At 37.0% G+C, this 15,421-nt stretch overlaps 1 long non-coding RNA gene across 1 annotated transcript; it reads right to left on the bottom strand.

The window, feature by feature from the left end:
- Positions 1-9,754: 9,754 nt before the first annotated feature.
- LOC145734861 (uncharacterized) lies at positions 9,755-11,776 on the bottom strand. Its single transcript, XR_014179534.1, has 2 exons — positions 10,391-11,776; positions 9,755-10,334 (listed from the first exon to the last, which is right to left on the bottom strand). It is a non-coding gene; the product is annotated as an uncharacterized LOC145734861 (long non-coding RNA).
- Positions 11,777-15,421: the final 3,645 nt, after the last annotated feature.

Raw genomic sequence — 15,421 nt, 5'->3', positions numbered from 1 at the left:
CTAATTTCGATTTATCTGAAAAAATTCCATCTTTCGAAATTGTATAACCAAGAATATTAATTTTTTCTTTTAAATATTCACATTTTTTAGGTTTTAGTGTTAAGCCTGCACTTCGGAGTCTATTGAAAACTTTACGTAATTTTTCCAAATGTTCATCTATCGTTTTAGAAAAAATTATAATGTCGTCCATGTAAATTAAAACTTCCTTCCATTTTAAATCTCTAAACACTACATCTCCTAACTGTTGAAATGTTGCCGGAGCATTGCACAATCCAAAAGGTATTACATTAAATTCCCATAATCCGTGACCTGGCGCTGTAAAGGCGGTAAGTGGCTTACTCTCTTCTTTTACTTTGACCTGCCAATAACCCGAATACATGTCTAACGATGAGAAATATTTGGCGTTTTCTAAGTAAGTCAAAATATCCTCAATATTAGACCCTGACCATGAATTTTTCACTGTCACATTGTTTAACTTGCGGTAATCCACGCAGAATCGTGTCTCTCCAGACTTTTTCTTTACTAATACGACGGGACTTGCCCAGGGCGAGTTACTTTGTCTTATTATGTCGTATTGTTCCATTTCTCTTATCTGCTCATCTATTATCTCTCTTTCTTTTTGTGCCACTCTGTAAGGTTTCTGTTTTATCGGTTTAGCATTCCCTACATCAATCTCATGTTCAATGACATCGGTTTTTCCCATATATTTTGGTGTTTTTGAAAAAACGTCACCATATTCTGACAGTAATGTCTGCAATTTGTTATACAATTTTGGGTTCGTTATATTGCTTAGGTTATGGTCATTCATGGTAATCATTTCTTTATCATCTTCAGTTTCATCAATACAATGAACTGGAATTTTTGCCATATCTATTTCTATATTTTTCTCTAAATAACCAATTGTGGAATTTTTTAATATGAACACTTTTTCAAACCTCCTATTGTTAATTTTGATGTACCATTTGCCATTTCTTACAAAAATATTTGAACAAATCAACCCTCTTGGTCGTAGGGATTTATCGTTCTCGATAAAGCAGTACTTCGTGAACTCGTGCGGAGATAAGGCACAGTTCAGTCGTACCGTTATCTCGCGACCAACCTCGACCATGTAGTCGGTTTCAAGTGCAACCTTCAAACTTCGCGCGGTTGACTCAATCTCGACGTTCGCAAATACCTTATTAGTATCTTCCATTTGTTCTATTTTCCCTATGTTGTTGTTGACATTGTTGCCAAAATGTAAAATCAATGGGTCAAGTTCATGGTATAATGTCACAGTATTGGTATTATAGTCAATCAATGATTTTTTACTAGCCAAAAAGTTATGTCCCAAAATTAAGGCTTTTGATAAATTTTGCACCACTAGTGCCTCAATGGAAATAATTGTGCCATTCACTTTTATAATTACCTCAGAATTACCGAGAGGTTGAACTGGATAGCCTCCTGCGGTTATCAGTTGTATATTGTCTCGTAACCGTCTCATGTTACTTATATAATCTATGTCGACTACATTTTTACAAGCTCCTGTATCAAGTAAAACAGGGACGTTATCTTTATCGTTAACCGTGATATGTACTATTAATGTCTTACTGGTGCCCGTAGATAAATGGACAATTTCGTTCGGGCTTCTTAATTTTGAAACTGTCCTCTGTCGTTTGGGTTTCTTCGGCCTTGAGGTGCATTCCTTTGGAAAGGCCTGTTATTGAAATTACAAGACACGTGACCGGGCCTACGGCAATCAATGCAAATAACCCGGCCGTCGTGCGTTCTCGTACGAGGCAAATAATTATTGTTATTATTATTTCTCCAGTTCTGATTAGAGAACTGATTTCTGTTCCCATTAAAAGTATCCTGGTTCCGGGGTTGTTGCGAATTGTTTCTTACAATTTGTCGCCCCCTATTGAATGAGTTGTTCCTCGGACTATTTTGATTTGGTCTAAAATTATCCACCCTTGGAACATAGGTATTTCGTGTCTGATTTTGAACCGTATTTGAAAAATTTCTATTAAAAAATGTCCGTGGCCTTGTGTCATTCCAGGTTCTTTGCCGGTTTGTTGGGTTATTACCATTGTTACTGTTTACTGCCGCAGATACTGACAATAAAGCTGTACTTTGTGTCATTTGATTCACTAATGTTCTTTCTTTTATATCGCTTATCTTAATTACCAATTGCTTTAAATCGTCAAAATTTCTATTGCTAGAACTAAGCAAATAATACATCTCATAGTAAGACGGATGTAAACCATTTTCAAAATGATCCCTAAACGCGTCAAAAGTCATTGCTCAGCTTCATTGAGTAGGACTCCGCCTAAACCGCGAGAAACAGAAGAGTCTTGGCAAGAAAGTCCCTTAGAAGTGGTAGTGCCAAAGCCTACCTCATCCCGCCCCACAGATTTATTACAAGGTTGTAATAATCCTTGCCCACCCCCTGTAATTCGAGAGAGAAATAGTGTGATACGTCCTAACAATACTGCAGCAATGGCTAACATGAAAACCACAAAATTTCCTACTTAGCAAATTTCTTGGAAGGCCCGGCTCAGTCTTGGTTTGATGGTTATATTAACGAACCGGCGAACCAGGCAAAAACATGGACGAATATAAAAACAGACTTTTTAAAAGAATTTTCTGGTGAACAGCCACTAAGAAAATTAAAGTTTCGATTAAATACACGAAAACATCAAGACAATGAGGATGTTAAAAAATATTATTTCGATTTACTTGCGTTGGCAACAGAAATTGACCCGACCATGTCTTTTGACACTTTTAGGGACCATTTTGAAAATGGTTTACATCCATCCTACTATGAGATGTATTACTTGCTGAGTTCAGGTAATCAAAATTTTAATGACTTGCATGACAAAATTTTAATTACTGGCAGCTAGTGTTAAAGCTGAGTGACATTAAAGAGAGAACCCTGGTGAATCAGATGACACGTGATACGGCACTGCTTTCCGTGTCCGATGCGTTAAATAATGAGAATCAAATAGTCAGGAGCGGACTAGGAAATACAACAAATTTTCCACGTAAAGATGGCAATCCAAATAGAAATCGAGTCTATTATAATAGTAATAACACAAGGAGAAATTTCGTAGATAACAGGAATGTCGCCAGTAACGGTCCGAAAAGGAATTTTGTCAATTATCGTGGAAATTTTACAAGAAATACGCCACCACGGAACAATGCCATTAATAATGATCCAAATAATGGCGGTCAACGGCCATATTACCAAAATCGGAATATGCAAGGGAATAGAAATAATGAGTACAGAGGTCCAAACTATGGAAACAGAGCACCTTACCGAAATCAAGGTAATAGCTATTTACCTAATACACGATGGACGCATTAGATGCATTAATTACAAAAGAGTAGGGCATGCATCATTCAACTGGAATGCAAACAGCTCCAGAAATAATTCAGATAACCGTCGAAATGATCGGGTATATCAAAACCCAAACGAAAGAGGACAATTTCGTCAATAGGAAGCCCTAACGAGATTGTCCACCTGTCATCAAAGGGCGTCAAAGGAGGGTTATTGTATGTGCATTTAAAAGTAAATAATCAAGAAAATGTAAATGTCGTTCTAGACACCGGAGCGTGTAAAAATATTGTGGATTTAAATTATATTAATAACATGTATTCTTTGGAAAATGATGTTGAATTAATTACGGCAGGCAGTTACCCTCTTACACCTATTGGAAATTCACAAGTGACTATTGAAATTAATAATAAAGAGATATGCGTTGAAGCATTAGTGGTTAAAAATTTGTCCAAAGCTCTAATTTTGGGACATAACTTTTTGACGACGACAAAGTCAGTCATTGACTATAATAACAATAAAGTGACATTGCAGCATGGTTCGGACAAATTGATCCTAAATTTTTGATGAAACAACTGAAGAATGCGAGCCACAGCAAGATTTGTTCGTAAACATAGCAAACGAGCCAACAGTAAATTCCCTGAAAATTACCGTCGCCAGCGATTCTTAAGTTCTACGGAGTCCAACAGGAGTAGCGATGTGGTCTTCTCCCTGGTTATCTATGAGCTTCGGGACAATGCTCGTTCCCTCGATCTCGCACCAATAGGATCGGTCGATGTGAGACTTCTTCCCTGGTCGTGAGCTGCTTGCCAATTTTTCAAAAACAGGTAATGTTCTGATTCGCTTGTAAATCATTAACACAAACCGGTTTTTTATGCTCGATGCACGAATCGTCGAACAGATCTTACCGACTGCGCCAGTTTTGTTTCAAGAAATTGAAACTCGATTTTTTTTAAATTTTAGTTGTTTATTAAAAGACTGGTTACATACAACTTACTTGATATATGTAATAAGGTAATATTTATAACATTAGGAAAAAATGCTGTTCCCATGAGAACAGATTCATGAGATGTCCGTTTAAACAGAACTCTAAACTCTAATACTAAGTAAAACATTCACACACACATTCTCATAAACTAAGCTATTTCGTGGGGACGTAACTCCAGCGCGCTTCTTTACAATTCGTCCAGCTGATAATCTGAATGATGACTAACTTTAGCCTAGATTTAGCTTAGAAAGGCAAAATAAAACTGAGACAAACAATAATTGCAACGGGCAAATGAGTTGTAATGCAATAATGAGAGTTTTTTTAATATGCCAGAAATGATTTAAGTTAATCATGTAATACTTGCATTTGCACATTAACCCTAGAGTACTAATATTCGTAAGATTTACGACGCCGAATTATTTGTCCCCAAATTCGGCAATAACGGAAAGTCTTGCAGACAGTTTTTGTGTCTCCCAGTAGCTTCATCTTTAGTACTGTGCTAAACGCTGATGGATTCACGTCGGTCGGATTTTTATCGGTAGTGCGGAAATTACACATCACGTCGTAAATATTACGACGCCTTAGTATACGTGATAATATTGGCGATAGTATTGTGAGTCTTTTCTTTGGTTTTATGCTGACTTTTTTGATTTGTTGTATATGTAGACTAAAAATATTTTATATTTTGTAAAAACAGTATGCAAATTTAAGGGTCAAGCTAAGATTTATATGTTTTTTAATTGTAGAAACTGAAAAATGACAAATAAACCACTAACTGAATTGGAACTACAGCAAGAAGTAGAAAATATTGTTACGGTTTGGGCCTACTATACTCGAGTCAGATTGAAACCGATGCGCCGCAATATCTGGCCGGGCGCATATTAAAGTAGGCCACAGTTTGAAAGCGCTACCTGGTATATTCTTGAATGGTCAAGGCAACCCGCGAAGCGTTTCGCGGTCATTCTAGAACGTGGTTTGTGAATATAAAAGAAGCGGCGTCGACGAGAGTTAGTAGTGATGGTAGTAGTAAATTTGGGAACGCGGATAAGTTTAAATAGCGGAATAATTGTGGAATTGTAGTAGTGTTTTTAGTAGCTGTGTTAATTATTGTACGGAGTGTTTTGAGGTGTAATAAATTTATTAATCGTTGAGTTAAATTGACTTTGTGTGAACCCACGGGAAAACCGTAACAATTGGTGTCAGAAGTGCGATCAGACTTTAGTGCGACGTGAATTGGAACTAAACTTCGGGTTAAAGACAGTGTTCAGAACCGGACTAGAGATTTTCGAAACAGTGGTGTGTTAAATTTATTTTATGCCAATAACAAGACGTCAAAGTGCAAACATGGAGGCCCAACTTGCAGCTATGATGGAAATGCTTAAACAAAATCGACAACAAGACAAGGAAGAACAAGAAAGAATTCGACAACAAGACAAGGAAGAACAAGAAAGGATTCGACAACAAGAGAAGGAAGAACAAGAAAGGATTCGACAACAAGAGAAGGAAGAAAAAGAAAGAATGAGACAACAAGATATGGAAATGCGTCAAGAAGATAGAGAGCGGCAAGAAAAACGTAACGAAGAAGTATTGAACGTTCTAGCGGGGACCAAAACAGAAATCCAAGAGTATGTAACCCATAGTCTTAAAAAGATGGAGAGTGATGTTGAGGAAAAATTAAAGGATGTTCGGGAAGACATTAATGATGTTCGGGACGACATTAATAAAATTCAGAACGATGTTGAGATAAAGCTACGCGACTTAGAGCAGAAAATTGACAGCAGAGGACCCAACTCTACAGTGATCACCGGAAACGGGCTCAACAAGATCAAACCTCCCACATACGACGGTCAAACTTCATGGGCAATGTACCAACTCCAATTTGAGGCCGCTGCAAATGCAAATGGATGGAGTACCAAGGAAATGGCTGTAGCACTGGTGGTGGCATTACGAGGACCTGCATTGGAGCTGTTACAGACGGCGCCTATCGCCCAACGAAGCAACTATGAAGCATTAGTAGCTGCATTAGAACGTCGTTATGGGGATCAACATAAGAAAGGACTGTATCGAACGCAATTAATGGCAAGACAGCAGAAAACTGGTGAAAATCTAGAACAGTTTGAAACCGAAATTCGTCGCCTTGTGCATCTGGCTTACCCAGCCGTCCCGGATGAAGTCCAAGAAGAACTTGTGGCACAGTATTTTGTAGATGGGATTGGAGATCCGGAGGTAAAGAAATGGCTGAAGATGTTCAAAGGGAGCAACAACAGCGAATTAATGGTTCGAGCGCTGGAAATTGAAGCTGCGTGCAATGATTTAAAGCCAGAGCCTATTCAAGAGGAAAGAGTACCGCCAGCCGATCATGTTGCTACATTAATAGATGAAATTAAATCAATGTTCGGCCAATTAGTGCAACAAATGGCAGCATTAGGAAATGGTCAGTCCAGACAGTTAGAACGGTCACGTCCGATCACGAGAGTGGAGTGTTATCGATGCGGACGTACGGGACACATTAGAAGGAATTGCAGACAGCGGTCTTGTTCTCCAAACCCACAGTGTCGACGAAACCAGGACATCAGAACAAATCACCGGAACTCTTCTGCTAAAAGAAACATTACATGTTATATTTGTGGACGTAAAGGACATTACCAATGGAATTGCAGACAGCAGTTTCGTTTACCGACCCCGCAGAACTGGCGTAACCAGGAGCAGAAAATGAAGAACCCGGAAGGACATTTACCGCGATATGTAGAGGATCGTCAAGCTTTGGATACTGACTTAAGGTATCGGAAAGGACAAATTCATAATGGTTGGAGGATTGGTCAAATCGCGATGGTGACAGATAAAGGGGCTACAAAAAGAATGAAGAGCTGCGTTTCTAAGGAGGACATAATAAAAGGACAGCGCTCAGACTCTGATTTGGAAGTAATCAGAAGATGGTTGGAGAAGGATTTGAAACCGGATTGGCAACAGATTTCCAGATATGGACCAACAGTAAGGGGTTACTGGTTGCAGTGGAATTCGCTTCGACTGCGAGATGACTTAATTACTCGCAAATGGGAAAGTCCAGACGGAAAACGCTTTGTTTACCAAACAATAGTGCCCAATTCCTGCAAAGAGAATGTGCTGCGAGAACTACATGACAGTCACGGAGGAGGACACTTTGGAGTAAACCAGACTTTGGCTAGAATAAGAGATCGATTTTACTGGATTAACTTCAGAAAGGACGTTGAGGAATGGTGTAAACGGTGTGACCGGTGTTCGTTACAGAAGGGATCCAGCACAATTCGGGAACTTGAGAGAGAGAAGATGAAACCAAACAACGACCGTATGAAGATGACACTGGACCACAGACCAACTGGTGGCAATTATAAGGAAGGTGATGCTGTGTGGATGTTTCAACCCAGGAGGAGCAAAGGATTAAGTCAAAGATGGCAACGACACTGGGAGGGACCTTACAATGTGGTAAAAAGGTTAAACGACGTCGCGTACAGAGTCCAACGCAGCCCCAAAGACAAGATGAAAATTGTCCATCTGGACAGACTCAAGAAATACCAGGGATTAGATGAAGCGGATCGGGACGATCAGCTTTAAGAGGGGGGCAGTGTTACGGTTTGGGCCTACTATACTCGAGTCAGATTGAAACCGATGCGCCGCAATATCTGGCCGGGCGCATATTAAAGTAGGCCACAGTTTGAAAGCGCTACCTGGTATATTCTTGAATGGTCAAGGCAACCCGCGAAGCGTTTCGCGGTCATTCTAGAACGTGGTTTGTGAATATAAAAGAAGCGGCGTCGACGAGAGTTAGTAGTGATGGTAGTAGTGAATTTGGGAACGCGGATAAGTTTAAATAGCGGAATAATTGTGGAATTGTAGTAGTGTTTTTAGTAGCTGTGTTAATTATTGTACGGAGTGTTTTGAGGTGTAATAAATTTATTAATCGTTGAGTTAAATTGACTTTGTGTGAACCCACGGGAAAACCGTAACAATATTATGAATGGAGATATTAGGATATTATGAATTGGGATATTTTGATTATAATGAGCCTTACGAGGACAGTGGAAGTGACTGGGAGGATATGATCAAGAATCATCAGATGATTGACCTTTAGCCAACCTATCAATTCTGAGTTGTTTCAAAAAGTGCAACGTTCTTAGCAATAAGTTAAATTTGTATACCAGGTGTCCAAGAGCACCCTGGACATAGGAGATTAACATGGGAAAATGGTTTTGATTTTTTTGCGCCTGTACGGTTCATTTAATGGAAAAACGCTTTAGATAAAAGTTGTAGAGCACATTTTCGGCTATCAACTTGTAATTTTTTCAATACCGTAGATTTGACCATTAAGACGAAAAACGGATCTAAAATTCGGAAATTTTAAATCTCCCGCCAAGCGGTCGTTAAGGAAAGTTTATATCCGGTCGTGCTACCAACCTTTCAAAATCATAACAAATCGTTGTCAGTCATTCTGTAATCAAAACATTCAAAACAAGTTTATTTAGTAATAATTTTAAGTTACTACCCACATACTGCGAAGAAAATACAAATAAATCATGATAAAAAGACTTTATCAGGAGCCACAGTCCCAAAATCTGGTAAGTTGCGTTCATAACCTCATTCAATGTCTCTACTAAACTTATTTACTTTGTAGCAAAATTCTTTAAGAAAACACTGGTTTTGCTTGCAAATATTTAATGAGAATGACCGAATCACCTATCTCAAGCTTCTTCATAACACTACCAAACGATTTAAAGTGATAAAAACAATGGACTAGGAAGGCCTGCAGATGTTTGAAGATAAGTTGCTTTACTATACAGGGACCACAAAAGAGGGTAAATACTTTCCTCAAAAGTGGTGCAATTTAGTGACCTATGTGACTGATAGTTTTATTGTATCCTTCTGTTTTGTAGTGTTATCAACACACCACAGTGTTTAAGTGGTTTTACATTGTATGATGTTAATAAAAAGGCTTATTTTATAACTGATTGTCAATGTTTTTTCCCATCTTTACAGGGTAAGGTAAGTACTGATATTTAATTAGCTCCATTAGTTAACTTGAACATCATTCACCTACAAGGATACTTGTAAAATGTCTACTAACCAAAAATAGTTTATTTGCAAGTAATGTGTAACTCGAGTTCACATTTGATTAGTAAAGGTATGTTCTGTGAAATGGTGTATTGAATTAGAAGCAAATTGTTTCACTTTAGAGACTTTCAATCACTACATTTCACCTACCTTTGCTAATTTGGAACTCCACTATTAGGTTAGTAAGACAAGGTTGTTTTTAGCATAGCTTGTATGGTGACAGGTTCACTCACACTCAATCTGTGGAACAATCACTGTTTATGTGGTAAGACCAGTTTTCTTTGCCACCTATTGTACCTAAGCTTTTCACTTGAAGAAAATGTATACTGTACCTTGAACTGTGAATAAATAAATAATTAATACAAACGTTCAGTGTACAAAGTTTTATTTGGAACAATTGAGTGTGTGGAAAAAAGAACACAATTATAATGTTAATACCTAAACCTAGAATAGAACAGCTCATGTAGATAGCTCAATTGAAAAGTTGGTTTTTCGACAATACCTACCCATATACAAAAATTTTTGTCACCTGACTGATAATTTGACTGTGTAAGTCCATATTCTCTTCTTAGAAGGGGTTTCTCAGAGGTTTCATAGCCAGTTTCAGATTATTCACATTTCACAGTCCCATCAAATTTTGAGATTTAAGTCAGATATCAACACTGAATCATTTTAAGTTTTAGTTGCAACACTGGTGAAGACCCTCACTGATGATAGTCCATGAAGTTAAGCACATTGAAACTAAATCACATCACTTTTGAAGGAAGTATTTGGCCCCTTTGTTGTTGTCCCTGTACAGTAGGAAACTTATCTTCAAAGATCTTCATTGTCTACTGTTTTCATCACTTTAAATCGTTTGGTAGTGTTATGAACAGGCTTGAGATAGGTGATTCGGTCATCCTCATTAAATATTTGCAAGCAAAACCAGTGTTTTCTTTAAGAATTTTGCTACAAAGTAAATAAGTTTAGTAGAGACATTGAATGAGGTTATGAATGGAACTTACCAGATTTTTGGGCTGTGGCTACTGATAAAGTGTTTTTATCACGATTTGATTGTATTTTCTTCGCATTATGTGGGTAGTAACTCAAAATTATTACTAAATAAACTTGTTTTGAATGTTTTGATTACAGAATGACTGACAACGATTTGTTATGATTTTGAAAGGTTGGTAACACGACCGGATATAAACTTTCCTTAACGACCGATTGGCGGGAGATTTAAAATTTCCGAATTTTAGACCCGTTTTTCGTCTTAATGGTCAAATCTACGGTATTGAAAAAATTACAAGTTGATAGCCGAAAATGTGCTCTACAACTTTTATCTAAAACGTTTTTCCATCAAATGAACCGTACAGGCGCAAAAAAATCAAAACCGTTTTCCCATGTTAATCTCCTATGTCCAGGGTGCTCTTGGACACCTGGTATATCTATCCACTGACACTAGATACTTTTTTCTTCTTTGACGTGTTTAAACATAATATAATTACCCTGTAATTATTTGTTTTAAATAAAAGCTGTTATCTATCTATCTATGTCAAAGCCGAGGTCAAAGCCATCCAAATATTGTTTTTCTTAAACAAACAAACATGAAAGGTAAGAATAGTCAAAAGTAGTCATCTATACAGTATTGTAAAAGAGAGTCAGCTCAAGAAACATCGTCCATTTTATATCCGGTTGCAAAGGAGAATCTCGTAACTGTTCTTCTATAAGGACCCACTTTCTACACTTCTTTCATGACACCATTCTTGACATAGTTATTCGTTACACAAATGAATTGATTGCAAGACACATGTTTGAAGGGATCATACACAAATGAATAGAACTTACTAGACACATGTGAAGTAGTAGTCCATTTTTTCTCAAAGTGGAGGTGTAAGTGTAAAAGCGATGGGAAAGAACACACAGCCTTCTCCACAAAAAATTATATATAATTTTAATAAATATTTTTTGTGGAGAAGGCTGTGTGTTCTTTCCCATCACTTTTACTAGACACATGTTTGAAGGGATCATATCAGGAACTTTCTATCGAGCTATAGAGGAAAACCTGATATAATTATAAACTATAATGAAACCAAGTCAGGAGTAGATACTTTTGATCAACTGTGCAGTAATATGACTTGCTCCAGAAAAACACGGAGATGGCCTATGTGTATTTTTTATGGAATGATTAACATAGCTACCATAAATTAGTTGTAACGCAATAATGAGAGTTTTTTTAATATGCCAGAAATGATTAAGTTTATTTTTCTTATTACAGAAAACAATTAGGAAAAAGTGAAAGAAATTTAATTGAGGACATTGCTTCCAATTTTTGATAAAACAAACTTCTCCAAAAGAATTTGAAGTTAAGTAGAAACGATTTCTGTTTCTGTACTTTTTTGAAACAGGCTAATACGTTCTACTTTCTACTCTTTATAAAATGGAAACTAGAGTGTCTGTTACATACTAAGGAGTTCAAACTTTTTAGTTTCGGGATCGGATTATTGATTATTTTTACATGTCAATTAACTTCATAGTATAGGTAACTCTATACTACAAGTTATAGGTAACAATAAATGCAAATTATAATTTGAATATAAGTATATTAACCTTTGTTCATATTTTTATTTCATGTAAACGCACACATGAGAGTCCACAAGCCAGAGCGAAGTAATACCCCACGTTGATCCTGCTCTGCTGAAGACATTTAATTTCTTCCACGACTGTCGACGTTGGTGTACAACATCGTCCACACGCAATACCAACACGTCATTAGACTTTTAACCACATCACATTTTATTGGCATTTAGTGATGTGCGGACATTGTGCAGTGCAAACCTTCGAGGTAAGAGTGAAAAATTATCGCCTTAACAATAATGTTTTCTGTGTTGCGCTATTAAATTATGTTAGATTAAAAATGTATTTAAATAGAAGCGACTTAAGGCAAATGGAGTAGAGTATTACGCACATTCAATAATTGTTATTTTCAAAGCCTAGATAATTCTTTATTTAGAATTTTACTCCATTATTCTTTTTTAAGTATATTAATAGTTATTTATTTTAACCATAAGCAGTAGGTACTATGTTTTAATCAAACTGTACTTAGTAGTACCATAACATTGTACGTCGATCTAAACTTTCGTTGATTTAAAACTGGAAACCAGTTTTTCTGGAGAGGGGGCATATGTCACGAATAGAAAATTTATTAATTCAAAAGATAGACTTATTATTTAAAAAATGTAAATTCATTAATTTGAAGCAGATGTTCAAAGATGGAAAAATAATAAAATGCGCGAGGCAAGGTTACAGTCAGAATGCAAGTAGTACATTATTTTTAGCGATCATAAATTACCGCTACTGCTATGCAGAGAAGTGAAAGCGACTCTCGAATATTTTCCAACTTCCAGTACGCAGAGCATACGAGGCAGTGAGGCGTTCAAGCAAATCGTCATCTGACGAAGAGCATTGGAATAATTTTATGCCTTTCAAATTTTCTATCTCCAGTCAAACGTCTTTCACTTCTAAAAAAAGCGACACCTGCAAAAAGGCCAAATCTGCCCGTAGGCAGATCAGAAATCGATTTTTCAGCCAGTCTGGCTTCTGACATGCACGGAAATCAGTACCAAACAGGATTTGTAGAATAAGCACTCTGCTGAAAAACCAGTTCTGATCCACATGCAAGAACAAGACGCTATTCCAGTTTCCGAGGTCAAAACAGACGATCTAGAATCAGAGGAAGTCAATTCGAGTAGAGTAGAGTAGAGAGTAGAATTACAAGAGGCAGAGAACTATGTCCTTGATATTGATTTGCTTTGTCTGAAATTGCAAGCTCTTGAAAACATAAACGACTTTTATCATGAAAATAGAGGTAAACAAGACAGTGATGATGGCTTCATATCCAGCAAACCTCATCTGACAAAGAACATGGGAATACGTCCCGCTTTTCGAAAGTTCTATCACCATCCATTCCATTTCATTCCTAAAAATAGCGACACCTGCAAAAAGCCCAAATCTAAGTGCTGATATTTACCAAAGCCCTAACCCCCAGTCAATCTGGAGAAGAAGCACTCTGCTGCAAAATCGTGTTTGAGTGCAGATAAGTCAACTGAAAAACTGTTAATTGTGGGTGACAGTGTTGACGCCAAACCGTCTACAAATGCATCAGGCAATTTAGTCGAACGGCCAGTTAGTTTGTCTTGGACAAACTTACTCAATTTTGAAACCAAGCTTCAGCAATTATCTTCAAACCAGAATTCTAAAAAACTCAATCTAAGTTCTCGTGATGATAAAGCAAAATATTTAACCAGAGAGATCAACGTGACAACGCCGCAGCCTTTAGGCGTATCGAAGGTATACTGCAGATGTACTAAATAATCTCGTTAATCTCGTAAAAAAAACGCTTTAGAGGCAATTTTGATAGATTAATAGTCAAATTTAAAAAACAACGTTTATCCTTAATTGAGACTCAGCTGAGAATAGCTGCAGACTGAAACTCGAGTAAGCTTCTATTTGAAGTCAAACGGCAAGATTCCCGATACTCTTATGATGGTGTACAAGATAATGAAAGCTCCACATCATCCTAGTCGTCTGAATATCAAGAGGTTCTTGCAAATGACGTAGTCACAAATGAAAATTCAGAATCAAAGGAGAGCAAATCGACAGTAGACTATAGACCAAACTATAGCCTTCTAAAATTGCAATATATAAAGGATTCCAATGAAAATAAAGCTAACGATGTACAAAACTGTTGTGATAGCTTCATATCAACTAAAAATAGCGTTCAGAAGACAGTTTGTCGATTAGTTTGCCTTATATCATCAATACAACAGTAACCAATAGTCAGACGAATTTATCATAGAAGAGGAACCGATAGTAAACCGAAAGGCTACAGACTATAGCCTTGATGTTAATTTACTTTGTCTGAAATTGCATTATTTAAAAGAATCTTATGAAAATAGAGACAAAAATTTGCATGTGTTATGATAGTTCCATATCAAGCAAAAACGAGGTCAAAATTTACTCAAAAGGATTCCAGAAAAATTTCGTCAGTTATTGAAACACTACTTAATAGTTCATAAGACGGAACATCAAAACAACTGTAACTAATAACAAATCAGACAATGTAAGCTACATATCAGTCGAATTTATCCAAGAAGAAGCGGCTGTGCCATCGGTTGACGACGTTGAAACAGAGGATCGAGTGTCAGAGGAAGTCAATTCGGAAGGAGAAACACAAAACGCTACAAACTATACCCTACAATAGCAAACTATTGATCGTGATTTGTTTTGTCAGAAACTGCAAGCTCTAAACGAGTAATTAGTAAATAAAGTTGGTTGAGTTTATTCAAAGTCTCACTTATCAAAAGAACCCAGTAAAGTGTAACAATATGTAACTAGTGTGAGTGATCAACTTGGCAATATCGAAGCTATTATATGTACTGAGACCAGCCTGGGATCAAAAGAATACCGCAATGGTGGATGGTGGTAAAGGATATAGTAAACTAGCGCTTCAATATTATAAAAATTTTGTTTCAAAGGAATTGGAAGATATGAGGCTATGTCCAGCTCGGATGGGATTAGCCTCAGCTGGCATTCCACATGATGTAATCAACCATTTGACCACTGAGGAAATTGTAGAAAGTTTGCGAAAAGAAATGGAAGAAGACCCTAACGAGCTTGAGATTCATACCGCATTTAATTCGCCTAGGGAAAGAAAACATGAAGAAGACACAGCTCCTGAAAATCTTCAATTGGAAATTAAATTTGCTGAGGCAGTAGATGCTGAAAGTGTGCCGGAACACAGTAAGTTTATTTAATAAAACTGATGTTATTATTTGGAATTTGACTTAACAAATAACATTCTATTTCATTATGGTTGTAGCGTACGAAGAGAGAATAACCAGAGAGTTTGCAACCAGTGCTCTACAGTCTTAGATCTCAAAGAAGAAGTTAATATTGACGGAAAATGTCTTAATTGCGAGCGACAGGAAAACATTACTTATGAGCGTAAAAGATCGAGAGAATCTTTGGAAAAACAAGCAAAATGCTGAAGCTCT

This window comes from Ips typographus, linkage group LG10 (assembly GCF_016097725.1).
Source record: "Ips typographus isolate SLU linkage group LG10, UJ_Ityp_2.0, whole genome shotgun sequence".
In the NCBI taxonomy this organism is placed as follows: Eukaryota; Metazoa; Arthropoda; class Insecta; order Coleoptera; family Curculionidae; genus Ips; species Ips typographus.
This window is presented reverse-complemented; position numbering and strand designations above follow the sequence as displayed.